Below are 16,970 nucleotides of genomic sequence, written 5' to 3'. Positions count from 1 at the left end.
AGTTCAAGAACTCATTGACATGGTTGCTAATAACCAGTTCATGTACACTTCTGAAAGGAATCCTGTGAATAATGGGACGCCTATGAAGAAGGGAGTTCTTGAAGTTGATACTCTGAATGCCATATTGACTCAGAACAAAATATTGACTCAGCAAGTCAATATGATTTCTCAGAGTCTGAATAATGCAAGCTGCATCCAACAGTACTCAAGAGGCATCTTCTGAAGAAGAAGCTTATGATCCTGAAAACCCTACAATAGCAGAGGTGAATTACATGGGTGAACCTTATGGAAACACCTATAACCCATCATGGAGAAATCATCCAAATTTCTCATGGAAGGATCAACAAAAGCCTCAACAAGGCTTTAATAATGGTGGAAGAAATAGGTTTAACAATAGTAAACCTTTTCCATCATCCACTCAGCAACAGACAGAGAACTCTAAACAAAATACATCTAATTTAGCAAACTTAGTCTCTGATCTATCTAAGGCCACTGTAAGTTTCATGAATGAAACAAGGTCCTCCATTAGAAATTTGGAAGCACAAGTGGGCCAGCTGAGTAAAAGGATCACTGAAATCCCTCCTAGTACTCTCCCAAGCAATACAGAAGAAAATCCAAAAGGAGAGTGCAAGGCCATTGAATTGATCAACATGGCCAAACCTGTAAGGGAGGGAGAAGACGTGAATCCCAGTGAGGAAGACCTCCTGGGAAGTCCAGTGATCAATAAGGAGTTTCCCTTTGAGGAACCAAAGGAATCTGAGGCTCATCTAGAGACCATAGAGATTCTATTAAACCTCCTTATGCCATTCATGAGCTCTGATGAGTATTCCTCTTCTGAAGAGAATGAGGATGTTACTGAAGAGCAAGTTACCAAGTACCTTGAGGCAATCATGAAACTGAATGCCAAATTATTTGGTATTGAGACTTGGGAAGATGAACCTCCCTTGTTCACTAATGAACTGAGTGATCTGGATCAACTGACATTGCCTCAGAAGAAACAGGATCCTGGAAAGTTCTTAATACCTTGTACCATAGGCACCATGACCTTTGAGAAGGCTCTATGTGACCTTGGGTCAGGGATAAACCTCATGCCCTTCTCTGTAATAGAGAAACTAGGAATCTATGGGGTGCAAGCTGCTAAAATCTCATTAGAGATGGCAGACAATTCAAGAAAACAGGCTTATGGACAAGTAGAGGACGTGTTAGTAAAGGCTGAAGGCCTTTACATCCCTGCTGACTTCATAGTCCTAGATACTGGGAAGGATGAGGATGAATCCATCATCCTTGGAAGACCCTTCCTAGCCACAGCAAGAGCTGTGATTTATGTTGACAGAGGTGAACTAGTCCTTCAATTGAATGAGGACTCCCTTGTGTTTACAACTCAAGGTTATCCTTCTGTAAACATGGAAAAGAGGCACAAAAAGCTTCTCTCAAAATAGAGTCAACTAGAGCCCCCATAGTCAAACTCTAAGTTTGGTGTTGGGAGGCCACAACCAAACTCTAAGTTTGGTGTTGAACTCCCATATCCAAACTCTAAGTTTGGTGTTGGGAAGTCTCAACAATGCTCTGAACATCTGTGAGGCTCCATGAGAGCCCACTGTCAAGCTATTGACATTAAAAAAGTGCTTGTTGGGAGGCAACCCAATTTTTATTTAATTATATTTTTATTGGTTACATGTCTTCATAGGTTCATGATCATGTGGAGTCACAAAATAAATATAAAAATTGAAAATGGAATCAAAAACAGCAGAGAAAAAATCACACCCTGGAGGAAGACCTTACTGGCGTTTAAACGCCAGTAAGAAGCATCTGGATGGCGTTCAACGCCAGAACAGAGCATGGTTCTGGCGCTGAACGCCCAAAATGGGCAGCATCTGGGCGTTTGAACGCCAGAATTGCACCCTGGAGAAGAGCTGGCACTGAACGCCCAGAACAAGCATGGTTCTGGCGTTCAACGCCAGAAATGGGCAACAAATGGGCGTTCAACGCCCAAAACAAGCACCAATCTGGCGCTGAACGCCCAGAGTTGTGTGCAAGGGTATATTGCATGCCTAATTTGGTGCAAGGTTGTAAATCCTTGAACACCTCAGGATCTGTGGACCCCACAGGATCACCTCAGGATCTGTGGACCCCACAGGATCCCCACCCACCTCCACTCACTTCTTCTCACCCCTCTTTCACACAATCCCATAAACACTCTTCCCCAAAACTCTTCACCAATCACCTCAATCTCTCTTCCCTATCACCACTTCACCACTCACATCCATCCACTCTTCCCCATAAACCTACCTCATAAACTCCACCTACCTTCAAAATTCAAAATCAATTTCCCACCCAAAACCCACCCTTATGGCCAAACCCTTCTCCCTCTCCTCCATTTCTTCTTCTTCTTCATCTATTCTTTCTTTTCTTGCTCGAGGGCGAGCAATATTCTAAGTTTGGTGTGGTAAAAGCATAAGCTTTTTGTTTTTCCATTACCATTGATGGCACCCAAGACCGGAGAATCCTCTAGAAAAGGGAAAGGGAAGATAAAAGCTTCCACCTCCGATTCATGGGAGATGGAAAGATTCATCTCCAAAGCTCATCAAGACCACTTCTATGATGTTGTGGCCAAGAAGAAGGTGATCCCTGAGGTCCCTTTTAAACTCAAGAGAAATGAGTATCCGGAGATCCGACATGAAATCCAAAGAAGAGGTTGGGAAGCTCTAACAAACCCCATCCAACAAGTCGGCATCCTAATGGTTCAAGAGTTCTATGCCAATGCATGGATCACTAAGAACCATGATCAAAGTAAGAACCGAATCCAAAGAATTATATTACAATGGTTCGGGGAAAATACTTAGATTTTAGTCCAGAAAATGTGAGGTTGGCGTTTAACTTGCCCATGATGCAAGGAGATGCACGCCCCTACACTAGAAGGGTCAACTTTAATCAAAGGTTGGACCAAGTCCTCATGGACATATGTGTGGAAGGAGCTCAATAGAAAATTGACTCCAAAGGCAAGCCGGTTCAACTAAGAAGACTGGACCTCAAGCCTGTAGCTAGAGGATGGTTAGAGTTCATCCAACGCTCCATCATCCCCACTAGAAACCGATCTGAAGTTACTGTGGATCGGGCCATCATGATCCATAGCATCATGATTGGAGAGGAAGTAGAAGTTCATGAAGTCATCTCCCTTGAACTCTACAAAATAGCCGAAAAGCCCTCTCCTTGGGCAAGGCTAGCTTTTCCTCATCTTATTTGCCATCTATGTTACTCAGCTGGAGCTTCCATAGAAGGAGACATTCCCATTGAGGAAGAGAAGCCCATCACTAAGAAAAGGATGGAGCAAGCAAGAGAGCCCATTCATGGATCTCAAGAGACGCATGAAGCTCATCACCATGAGATCCCGGAGATGCCTCAAATGCATTTTTCTCCACAAAACTATTGGGAGCAAATCAACACCTCCCTAGGAGAATTAAGTTCCAACATGGGACAATTAAGGGTGGAACATCAAGAGCACTCCATCATCCTTCATGAAATTAGAGAAGATCAAAAAGCAATGAGGGAGGAGCAACAAAGACAAGGAAGAGACATAGAAGAGCTCAAGGACATCATTGGATCCTCAAGAAGGAAATGCCACCATCACTAAGGTGGATTCATTCCTTATTCTTACATTTTCTGTTTCTCATTTTCTCTATGTTAAGTGCTTATCTATGTTTGTCTTATTACATGATCATTAGTAGTTAGTAACTATGTCTTAAAGTTATGAATGTCCTATGAATCCATCACCTCTCTTAAATGAAAAATGTTTTAATTCAAAAGAACAAGAAGTATATGAGTTTCGAATTTATCCTTGAACTTAGTTTAATTATATTGATGTAGTGACAATGCTTCTTTTTTCTGAATGAATGCTTGAACAGTGCATATGTCTTTTGAAGTTGTTGTTTAAGAATGTTAAATATGTTGGCTCTTGAAAGAATGATGACAAGGAGACATATTATTTGATAATCTGAAAAATCATAAAAATGATTCTTGAAGCAAGAAAAAGCAGCAAGGAACAAAGCTTGCAGAAAAAAAAAAGCAAAAAAAATAGAAAGAAAAAGAAAAAGCAAGCAAGAAAAAGCCAAAAGCTCTTAAAACCAAGAGGCAAGAGCAAAAAGCCAATAACCCTTAAAACCAAAAAGGCAAGGGTAAATAAAAAGGATCCCAAGGCTTTGAGCATCAGTGGATAGGAGGGCCTAAAGGAATAAAATCCTGGCCTAAGCGGCTAAACTAAGCTGTCCCTAACCATGTGCTTGTGGCGTGAAGGTGTCAAGTGAAAACTTGAGACTGAGCGGTTAAAGTCAAGGTCCAAAGCAAAAAAAGAGTGTGCTTAAGAACCCTGGACACCTCTAATTGGGGACTTTAGCAAAGCTAAGTCACAATCTAAAAATGTTCACCCAATTATGTGTTTGTGGCATTTATGTATCCGGTGGTAATACTGGAAAACAAAGTGCTTAGGGCCACGGCCAAGACTCATAAAGTAGCTGTGTTCAAGAATCATCATACTGAACTAGGAGAATCAATAACACTATCTGAACTCTGAGTTCCTATAGATGCCAATCATTCTGAATCTCAATGGATAAAGTGAGATGCCAAAACTATTCAAGAGGCAAAAAGTTACAAGTCCCGCTCATCTGATTGGAGCTATGTTTCATTGATAGTTTGGAATTTATAGTATATTCTCTTCTTTTTATCCTATTTGATTTTCGGTTGCTTGGGGACAAGCAACAATTTAAGTTTGGTGTTGTGATGAGCGGATAATTTATACGCTTTTTGGCATTGTTTTTAGTATGTTTTTAGTAGAATCTAGTTACTTTTAGGGATGTTTTCATTAGTTTTTATGTTAAATTCACATTTCTGGACTTTACTATGAGTTTGTGTGTTTTTCTGTGATTTCAGGTATTTTCTGGCTAAAATTGAGGGACTTGAGCAAAAATCAGATTCAGAGGTTGAAGAAGGACTACTGATGCTGTTGGATTCTGACCTCCCTGCACTCAAAGTGGATTTTCTGGAGCTACAAACTTAAAATGGCGCGCTTTTAACTGCGTTGGAAAGTAGACATCCAGGGCTTTCCAGCAATATATAATAGTTCATACTTTGGCCGAGTTTAGACGATGTAAAAGGGCATTGAACGCCAGTTCTACGCTGTTGTCTGGAGTTAAACGCCAGAAACACGTCACAAGCCAGAGTTGAACGCCAGAAATACGTTACAAACTGGCGTTCAACTCCAAAAATGACCTCTACACGTGTAACATTCAAGCACACACCAAGTGGGCCCCGGAAGTAGATTTATGCATCAATTACTTACTTCTGTAAACCCTAGTAACTAGTTCAGTATAAATAGGACTTTTTACTATTGTATTAGGAATCTTTGGATCATCTTTGGACGCCTGGTTCTTAGATCATGGAGGCTGGCCTCTCGGCCATGCCTGGACCTTTCACTTATGTATTTTCAAACGGTAGAGTTTCTACACTCCATAGATTAAGGTGTGGAGCTCTGCTGTTCCTCAAAGATTAATGCAAAGTACTACTGTTTTTCTATCCAATTCAACTTATTCCGCTTCTAAGATATTCATTCGTACTTCAACCTGAATGTGATGAACGTGACAATCATCATCATTCCCTATGAACGCATACCTGACAACCACTTCCGTTCTACCTTCGATTGAATGATTATCTCTTGGATCTCTTAATTAGAATCTTCGTGGTATAAGCTAGATTGATGGTGGCATTCATGAGAGTCCGGAAAGTCTAAACCTTGTCTGTGGTATTCCGAGTAGGACTCTGGGATTGAATGACTGTGACGAACTTCAAACTCGCGAGTGCTGGGCGTAGTGACAGACATAAAAGGAGGGTGAATCCTATTCCAGTATGATCGAGAACCTCATATGATTAGCCGTGCTGTGACAGAGCATTTAGACCATTTTCACAAGAGGATGGGATGCAGCCATTGACTACGGTGATGCCTCCAGACTATTAGCCATGCAGTGACAGCGCATCAGACCATTTTCCAGAGAGGATCAAAAGTAGCCATTGACAATGGTGATGTCCTTACATAAAGCCAGCCATAGAAAGGAGTAAGACTGATTGGATGAAGACAGCAGGAAAGCAGAGGTTCAGAGGAACGAAAGCATCTCTATGCGTTTATCTAAAATTCTCACCAATGATTTACATAAGTATTCATATCCTTATTTTAATATTTATTTTCGACAACTCCATAACTATTTTATATCTGCCTGACTGAGATTTACAAGGTGACCATAGCTTGCTTCATACCAACAATCTCCGTGGGATCGACCCTTACTCACGTAAGGTTTATTACTTGGACGACCCAGTGCACTTGCTGGTTAGTTGTATCGAAGTTGTGAATGAAAAAATAATTTATTAAGACGTGCGTGCATAGTTTTTGACGCCGTTGCCTGAGATCACAATTTCGTGCACCAACACTTCACGTCCACCCCCCATTGTCCATTTCTTTCGATCTCCTAAGCATCAGCATCACTAGCCACAAATAACAACCTTGTTTCATTCCATTTCCATTTTCCTTAACCGATTGGAGCATTACTGAACCCATATATATGCGAAGAAGAATACATAAAGGTTAATAGCATATTGTATAAAAATACGGTTGTAACAATTATACCTTGAGAATATTTTAACAAGGAAAAACAAACAAGTCCATAAGAACAAGAAAGTCTAGTTTAATCATTGATTATTTAACAATAATAAATAAAGATGACTAACTAACCAGGTGTGCAATAACATCACAGTCACATTCGGTTCAAAAGTTGTGATTAGGAAGCTATTGTCTAAGCTCTTCATATGATTGTAAATCTTTCCATTCACCTGGTTTTCATTGGATCATACAATCTTTTGTAGATCTTCTAAGGTTTTCAATACAATCTGCAATGTCACACAAACACATGATTCACAGTAGAAAACACAAATCCATTATGATGATAACAATAATAAATTTTCATACCTAACGTAAGGAAGCAGAGCTGTTACATAGAGAAAGATCTATTGTGTCCCTCAATGACATTATCATCTTATGGATCTCTACGATTATGTCCCTCAATAATCATGAATACTAGATTTTGAATCAACAAACCAAAATCAAACTCTAGGTAATCAGGCATTTCTAGTATGAAGTGTATGTACATGCTAAATGAATAGGAAGCAAACTCATACGCAAAAATATTCAAAATCAAAATAAGCATTTTAGAAGCAATAATCAAGACACAAGAAGGATTGGAGTGAGGAACAGAAGTTGACATGACAAAGTGCACCAAAAGCTAAGTAGAATTGATTTTCCATAAGATCCAATTATATTATTGCAATTATATTAGCACATGCATATAGAAAGAAAATTAGGCAAGTGTTTCAACTTTGAATTACCAAATCAAAGATCAAAACATAACATAAGATCTCCTACTTCAGCAAACAAAAACACTCAGAAAGAATAATACTTTATTTGCCTAATGTTAAATTGAACAGATCTTCTATAATCACAAAATTTAATAATACTTTATCAAAATCCTAGAAACCAAGGAAATTAGATTCTTAATTCGACAATGAGCAAAAACAAACAACCATTGATAGAAAATTAGAAATTTAAAAACCCTAAATTTCTGAAAAAAGTGAAAAAAAGAAAGAAAGACCTAATGTGCGGCGCTGGCGAATGAGGACCATGGCGTGGTGGATTGACTTGGCCATGCCGAACTTGAAGACGAGAGTCTGGAGGCGGTGCTCGAGGAAGTTCTCGATAGTGATCGAGAGCGAGGACGTAATTGCGCAAGTGACAGAAACCAAATCGCAGAAGCTTGCTAAAGGCAGCAACAATGTTGCTTGCGGCGACGAGGTGATAAACAAAGCAGCAAGGAGATGATAGGCGATGACTAACCTTCTGATCGAAGCCAGAACAAGATTGTAGAAGCTCATTGAAGGCAGCGGCACGATGTTGATAGGTGTCGCGAGGGGATGAGCAGTGGCAGGGAATGAACGATGGCGATGAATTAAGCCAGATTGAAGCTAGATATTCAAATTGAAGCCAGATTGAGAAACAGATCGTAGAAGCTCGATGAAGGCAGCAACAATAGCATTTCTTGCAGTGGCGAGGAGAAGAGCAGCAATGAGGGGATGAATGATAGCGAGGCGATAATTGGCAGTGACGCAAGGTGAAGGACAATGGTGTGAGATGAACGGTGGAAAAGGATTAGGGTTCGTCATTTACATTGCCCACAAATTTCTCATATATGCAGCAACACTAATAATCCGAATTAAAAGAGAAACGAAAAATGATAGGGGTGGTTTTAAACTGCCATAATCAACTAAAACCGCCACAAAAATATGAAAATTCTGGCAGAGACTAAAAACGCTGAAATTGGCAAAAAAGAAATAGCAGTTTTGTGTGACTGCCACCATTTTAATCCACTTTTTTTGTAGTGATATTACTATCCAAATCTCAATACCACGATTGTTCGGTCCATCATTTAGTACAATAATTTTAATCAAAAACATTAATCAATATAGAGTTAATTTGCTATGCTTAACATTTTCTAAACTACCACTGATTTCATTCATTCCCATAGTCATAATCATCATTAATCTCAAGTCTCATGTCTCAACAATGAAATCATACACAAATAATAAGTAGTACAAGGAAAACACAAGTAGAGAATATGTACGATAAGTATTTCAATTAGTAATTAAACAGAAATATATAGTTAGGCAAACCCAAACAAATATGGACACTCAAACAATAGTAAACAAATGCACATGATGCATGCTTGTCCTACTAGCCATGAGCTCACGTGTCAGTTCAACTGCTAGACCTGACACATTCGGTAGCTAACTCGGACATAATCTCTCTGTCGTGCATCTCTAGGAGAAACAACAAGAAGGAAATCATGAACCTTCTAGAAGGGAATCCTCAACCTTCCACCATCTCACTGAAGGTATTGTTATTTGGGATATAGTGCCTGCAATAAGAACCGAGTTTTTCACGAATAAAATAATTTAAATGCCCAAAGTAAGTTCTAAAAAGTTAGAATGAGAATTTGGGGATTTAAATATGATTTTTGGACTCAGTAGGTCTTTCTGAGTCAGAAAATGTGTTTTCTGCGAAAAACTGTAAAAAACTACGAACCGGCAGTTAAACCGGTTGAATCGGTTCAAGTCTGCCCGGTACTGTGCGAGAAAAAGTGAAAAATAGTCGAAAACCTTAGAAAAATATTAGGAATGGAAAACTGGGCGTTAGTGTTAAAGGTTTGGCCCAAAGTTAGGCCGAACGGGCTAAAAACGCTAACGGGTTAGACCGGGCCCAAGTTGGGCCCAAGCCCAACTTATATAAGTCTCCTTTAATGAGCTTTCAGCTCATTTTCATTAAAGAGAGAGAGAGAGTTCGGTTATGGGAGAAGAGAGAAGAGAAGCCATGGGAGCACTATTCATCCTCCACTTTCGGAAGCCATAACTTTTGATCCGGAGCTCCGATTGACGAGCCGTTTGAGGCCACGTGAAGCTCTTGACGAGCTCTACGTTTTTATCTAAGCAAACCTGGTAAGAAATTACATCTCACTCCCCAGTTTTGTGCCCTAAGTATCTGCGCGTTTTAGGTTTGGTTTTCGAGCAAGTTTTGTGGTTTTGCTTGTTTAGGTTATCTTTAATAGCGGGTAATTGTTGGATTTTACCGCTACTTACGTTGGATAAGGTAAGGTTTTACTAAATCCTTGTATTTAGTTGTTTTATGTATCTTAAGTTTTGATGTTGGTATATATATGTGTTGTTAGTTTGAGCTTTGGTGTTTGTTGGAGTTGGTTAAGGCCTTGGATCAAGCTTGGTGGCTTCGTTTTGGTGTTAGGTGCATTTGGGAATCGACCAAGGTATGGTTTCGGTTTTTTTTATGTAATATGTAATGTTCATGGACACTTAGGCTAGTTGACCCTAAGATAGGATTGAATATTGTTGGTGTATAAATATTTATATGTGAATGGATGATAATTATGGGTTGTATTGGATTATTGTGGTTGATGATAATTATTGGGAATTGTTGGTGTTATTGAGTGTTGATGATTGGTGTTGTTAATGAGGATTGATAAATGAAGTGGTGGTGTTGTGTGAAACGAATTCAAATACTAGTAATATTGATTATATGATTTGATGAGGTTGTTGGCATTTAATGATTATGAAAGTTGATGAGAAATATGTGAATTTGATAATGATTGGTGGTATTGAGGGATTATGATGCTTGATGTTGGATATGTGATTTATTGTTGTTGATGTGGTTGGTAATTGATGGTGATTAGTGATGTTGTTGGTATAATGAAGGTGAGTGTTAAGATTATTGATACATGATGTGAATTATGATGAGTTGATGATTTTGGAATATGTTGATGAATTTATGATGTTGAAATTGGTAAGGATGGTGTGAGAGATTGAAATTGGAATGAAATGGGGTTGATCTTGATATTGGATAATGATTGAATTAGGATTGAGGAAAGTGTTGGTGGAGGATTGACTTTGGTATCATATAATTGAGGTTTGGCGGTTGGGAATGGTATAATATGCTATAAAGGGTAGGTGATGATAGAAATTAGGATTTTTAAGTGGTTTTGGTTGGTTTTGGTTGGAAATGTTGGTAATGTTGAGGTTTTGAGATTCTTGGTAAAAGTGGATTTTTGGTGAACTTTGTCTGATCATAACTTTTGCCTCGGTTTTCAAAATCTGATGAAACTAATCTAGAATTAAAGATCTTTGAAAATCCTTTTTAATCGATATAAAGTTTGTGAAATTTGAAATTTTGTAGAGGAAGTTATGAACATTCAAAGTTGGTGTAGAAAATCTAAAATTCTGCTAAGTTGCAGAATTTCAGGATTTTCTGATATGTGCGCACGCACAGCCTTATGCGCTCGCACAACCCTGTAACAGTGTTATTCTATGCGGACGCACAGACCTGTGCGTATGCACAGACCTGTGCATACGCACAAGCAGGGAAAAGGGCTCTGGTGGCAGCGCTAGCCTAGGTTGTGCGCACGCACATCAATGAGGAATTATGACCTGTGCGGACACACAGCCCTGTGCGCACGCACAAGTCGGGAAGGGTCGTCTGTTGGGGGCGCTCGCACAGCTTGTGCGAGTAAACAGACTTGTGAATTTTTGTACCTGTGTGTACGCACACCCCTGTGCGTACGCACACTTTCAAAATCTTCCTGGGCGTGCACACGCACACCCCTGTGCGGACGCACACGCGCTGTTTCATAATTTTAAATTTTGTTTTCAACTATTTCACCTTTCCAACAAGGTTGTAAGCTTCTATAACACCATTTTAAGGCTTTTGGGCATAATTATGAGTATGGGAATATGAGAGATAAGCTAATGGTTTTAGTTGGTGATTATTTTGAAAAGTTAGCAGACGGAGGTCTAGGTTTCTGGGGTATGGAGGATGAATGTGGTTGAGAGAGAAGGAAGAGTAGTGAACTTGGCGAGTACTGACAATGAATTGAGAAATTGAGAAACTAATGAGTTCGGAATGGAATTAAGAACTGATGATGGGTATTATGAGCTTGATGTTTATTGAGGTAAAGTGTGCCAGGCACTATATCCTTAGAATGTTGAAAATGGATAATTGAAGGAGATGTGAGATGAGGAATGGTAATGACTGGTGATGATTTGGGGTTGTTAATGGATTAGTTGAATGTGGAAAGCGTGCCAGGCACTATATCCTTGGGATGATGATCTTGTTGAATAATGAGAGTGTGCCAGGCACTATATCCATGGGTTGAGTATGACAGTGTGCAGGGAATTATGTCCCTGAGATTGACTTATGATTGATAATCTTTTCTGCTGCAAGAGTGTGCCAGGCACTATATCCTTGGGTTATGCATGCAAGTGTGCCTGGCACTATATCCGTGGGTGAATAGCGTGTACCCGGCACTATATTCGTGGGTCAATAGAGTGTGCCCGACACTATATTTGTGGGTGCGGCAGAAAAGCGACATCTGAAAGGATGTGTCAGGTTGGCATTTATGGATCGACAAGTGATATCACGAGCCAATAGGATAGACATTCATCATGTACATTTTCTATCTGTTTGTATGCTTTGCCGACTTGTAATTGTATGCCTAAATGAATAACATGCCTATTTGCTTACTTGAATTACTGTTCTATATGCTTCTACTTGTGTTTTACTTGCTTGCACTTATATTGTGATTGTCTGGTGCTGAGGAGGTTAGGTAGGCGGTGGCAATGGGATCGCACGGAGGTTAGGTTGGCGACGGTTGTGAGATACAGCGGTGTGAACAGTATTAGTTAGAATTCCCCTAGGTTTAGACAACCCTGGTTTATGGTTTAAGTTCTTTATATATTTATTTATTTATTTTATTCTAAGCTTGAATATCAGTATGTGATGTGAAGTTCTAGGATTGCCTTCGGCGTCCCGGGGCCTTACATCTGATATCATTGGGCACTGTTGCCATACTGAGAACCTTCGGTTCTCATTCCATACTTTGTTGTTGTTTTTCAGATGCATGTCACGACCCACCGCAGTGAGTTGGGTGATGGTAGCAGCGCGGAGAATCTTATTCTATTTTGTTGTCTTCTTGGTTATTTTATCTTGTACTCTCACTTTTGTATTTTGTTCTGCCTAGAGGCTTTTATTTGAGAGAACAAAACTTGTATAAGCCCTTAGGAACTACAGTCTTCTTGTTGTCTGTATATGGCTAGCCGACTTAAACTCCGCGAGTCATGGCTAAATTCTTATGATATTATACTATTATGTTTTGATACATCTTATCTGTACCTTGTGATTTAAGTTAGTAGCTTCGCCAGTACGTTATGCGCTTTTTAAATCCTGTTTTTGAGCTAAATCTTTCATCAGACTTCTAGAATATATTATTTCTTTCTATATAAATATGTATAAGCCTTAGAATTGTCGTAATCTCTGATTAACCTTTGCTTTACGGCTAGAGGTAAGGCTTAGGGTAATTGGGGTGTTACACCTGCCACACTCTTGGGATATAGTGCCCGCCACACTTCATAATCCTCAACCTAACTCGTCCCCTACCATTCCAATTGCTGCCTTCATTCCTTTTCCTTTGACATTTCATGCTTGTTGAGCTTCCAATACTATTCATTTTGCGCTGTGTTAGGGTTTTACAGTATACCTTTAAGGTCATTAATTGAGGATTTTGCACAGTTATGGTTTAAAAGAGATTAAAATCAAATCACATTGAAGGATGATGGTTATCAGTGGCTAAGAGAAGGGGGTTGAATCTTAGCCCCCTTTTCACTTGACAATACTTGCTGGCCTTTGAAACCACTTCTGGAAATTTTTTATCTTTTTATCTCGTAACTAGCCACGAGACTTTTTCTTTTGTCTCGTCCCCAGCCACGAGACTTTTCTTTTTGTCTCATCAGTCGGCATGAGATATTTTCAGTTTTATCTCCTGAGCAGCAGAAATAGAAATGGAGTAGAAGAAAGAGAGAATTACACCAAGATATATCCTGGTTCAGCTGCTAAGTGCAAGGCAGCCTACATCCAGTCTCCATCACAATAATGATGAAATTTCACTATAATCATCCTTGATTACAAACACCAATTCTCCCTAGGAACTACCCTTCCTATCCGGGACAAGTCTAGAATCTAAACCCAAACTGAACTTGACTTGGTCGTAGCCAAGCTTTCAACTGTAAAGTGCTAACCCAACTTACAAGAGGATTCTCACAGAATCATGAAACACAACACAGATGTACAAAGGAACTCTAAGAACATCTATGGCTTTTTCTTTTAATTTTGCACTCTCTGCCTTTTTCCACTCTATGGCTTTTTCATACAAACCTCATTGTTTGCCTTTTTCCATGAGACTCAAGACATGACGAAATTAAACAAAAAAATTACAAAATGAGAACATTGAAGGAGAAGAAATTCTGTCAGCTTAGAGAGCTATGAGAACCCTGTGCTTTTGCACTCTTACTCCTTGAATCAAACCCTGACTGTTCACCCATACTTATAGGGAGAAGCCTCCAAGGTTGAAACCAAACAAACCAAGCCAATCTTCTTCTTCTTCAAGTTAGAACCGATTCCGCCAGAGAGAGAGAAGAGATAACCCATGCAAAACCCAACATGCAATTACTTCTAGTCCTTCCTTGGTCACCACTCTTCATCAATCCGAGCCCTTCATCCTTGCCTTGCTCTCCAAGATGAACTTCTGGCCCTTGATGCTTCATGATGATGATAGCTTCATCTTCTTCAATCTCTTTCTCTTCCATCACGTAGCCACTGTAGCTACCTCCTGTGGCGGTTGAGCAGAATCAGAGACAAGCCATCCTCTCCAAGGATCTTCTCCTTGCTGGCCGAGATCTTCTTCTTTCTTTTTTGGGTATGAAGAGCTCGAGATTACCTCACCAAATCTTACCATTCTTGGTGAGAATCTCAGCTACTACATACTTTTAGTTTGCTTTTTTTTGCCATCATAGTGATGGTCTTTGTTGCTTGTTCTTCCTTTCGGTGTCTAGCCATAGCCTCCATTGTTTGTTGTGTAAAGACCGAATAGAGAAGAAAGAAATGAGAGAGAGAAAAGAGAAACTATTAACAATTAATGAAACAAAGAAAAAGTGTAATAGTGAATTAATTTTCCCACTCCCTTTGCTGAGTAGCGTGTAGCTAGATGCAATCAATCATGTCAATCACATTTTCTCTCTCATGGTTCCCAATGCATTAACTTCACTTTAATGAAATTTGAATTCCACCACATGGTAAAGATTGAGATCCGTTGGAGGCAAAATATTTGCTTTCCCTCAATATGTTTCGGACCAAGCATTGGATCTTTGGTTTAATATGGGCTTAATGATGATGTTGATAGAAACTGGTCCAATTAAACAATTCAGCCACCATTTATTTCCTATAAGGCTGAATTTTGATTTCATACTGGGCTTTGGTTTTTCTTTTATATTCGGCCCAAGAAACAAAAATTATTTCAGCCATAGTCTCATCAATTTAATATTAAGGTTGAAAAACTGGCCCAATATAAACATGCATTGTAAAATTATTTAATCAACATATGAAAATTAAGATCAAAATAATAATTTTGCAATTAATCACATTTATAATGTTTAATCATCACTTAAATTAAAAATAGAGTTTTTCAAACTCATCAATCTCCCCCTTGATGACAAACATTATAAAAAATTGAAATGGAAAGAAATTAAAGATTAAAGTATAGAATACTCCCTTTGAATATTTGAATTTCTCCCCCTTTCTAATTATCACATGGCTCCCCCTTAATGTATGCTATTTTATCAAGTGAAGCTTTATACTTGTAACAATTTTTATCAAGCCTAAGACAGCAATGTTATTCAACATATACATTATGTAATGTTGAATGGCTTGATTTATGAGCAGAACTAAATGATAATCAAAACTCATTTGTTATCAATAATTTGATTTTCTGCTCAAACATACAAAAAAATTGGGTAAAAAAATTGATGTTTCCTGAAGCTGCTTTTCAAGCCTTTTTAAAACTATTTTCCAATAAGCAAATCAGAGCAAGTTAATTATAGTAAGGTAAATATTTCTAATTAAGCATGATCATCTCAAACCATAACAACTATGCTTAAAGGAACTGCCAAAAAATAAATTCAAAACAGCAACCATCAAATAAATCAAATGCATCACAAACACAGCAAACATTTTACCAAGGTAAATAAATCACAAACATCAAGCAGCAGCAATCATGTTTACTAAAATAGAACAGATGCATTATCAAATATATTACCACAACAAAATATTGAATCAAGGGTGATCATGAACCCACAAAAGGATTTCATCCCCTGTTTTCAATTTCAATTTTCAGCCATTTTCTCCCCCTTTTGGCATCAAGGGGCACTGCAAATAAATGAAAACATCATACCAAACAGCAGAATATTTATTTTCTACCAAAATACAATGGTCTAGAGTATCCAAGTACAATACCAAAACAAGATAGCAAAAACTGTGTACAAGCTCCAAATGATTCCTAAAAGATGAAAATTTCAAGGATTTAGATCCTTTAAGACTAAATCATATTTTCACAAGAAAATGTTTTTCCAACACCTTAATAAAATTCCATATCACACATGCATTTGAGCAAATAAATTTATCAATGACAATCAAAGCTCAAGTCAAAATTAATCCATAAAATGCTCAAAACAGAGCCAGATCAAGGAAAAATAAAACAGGACAACAATGAAACATAACAAAGCAAAACATGGCAACAAATCAATAAAACATAACAAAGCATCAAATATACAGAGAGCAAAATAACAGTGTATTCAGCAGCAGTAGCAGCAATAGGGAGCATTAAATACTGATTGGAGAGAGAAGTGGGGTAGTTATTACCTATTAAGGAGCACGGTTATTAACCAAGGAGGGATTTTAAAATTAAAACTGAAAAGTGGTTTCCTAGAATCAAGGGATTAGATAAAGAAAAAGATTTGATTTGACAACATCCTCTTCCAACAAGATTTGATGAGACAACAAAAGGAGATTGTGATTTACACAAAGAGAAACTAACAAAACGGTCAGAGTGGGGTCAAGAAAATTTGGTGGGGTCCATAAGAATTAATTTCGGCGCAGTCTCCCCCTTGATCATAGCCCTTCCAACACACTCTGATTTTTATCTCCTCCTTTCCTACGAGACAAAAATGAGCAGAATCAAAATTTCACAAGTTATCAATAGAACTTAAATCAATCATTCCCAAACTTTTTCTCAATGTACAGAATCTATCTTCACATAGGGGTTTTGTAAAAATGTCAGCAAGTTGGTCTTCAGATTTTACAAATTGAATATCAATAGTACCCTTTTGCACATGTTCTCTAATAAAATGATATTTAATTTCAATGTGCTTGGTTCTTGAGTGCAGAACAGGATTTTTTGAAATGTTTATAGCACTCATATTATCACAAAATAAGG

The sequence above is a fragment of the Arachis hypogaea genome, chromosome 16, assembly GCF_003086295.3.
Source record: "Arachis hypogaea cultivar Tifrunner chromosome 16, arahy.Tifrunner.gnm2.J5K5, whole genome shotgun sequence".
Classification (NCBI taxonomy): domain Eukaryota; kingdom Viridiplantae; phylum Streptophyta; class Magnoliopsida; order Fabales; family Fabaceae; genus Arachis; species Arachis hypogaea.
This window is presented reverse-complemented; position numbering follows the sequence as displayed.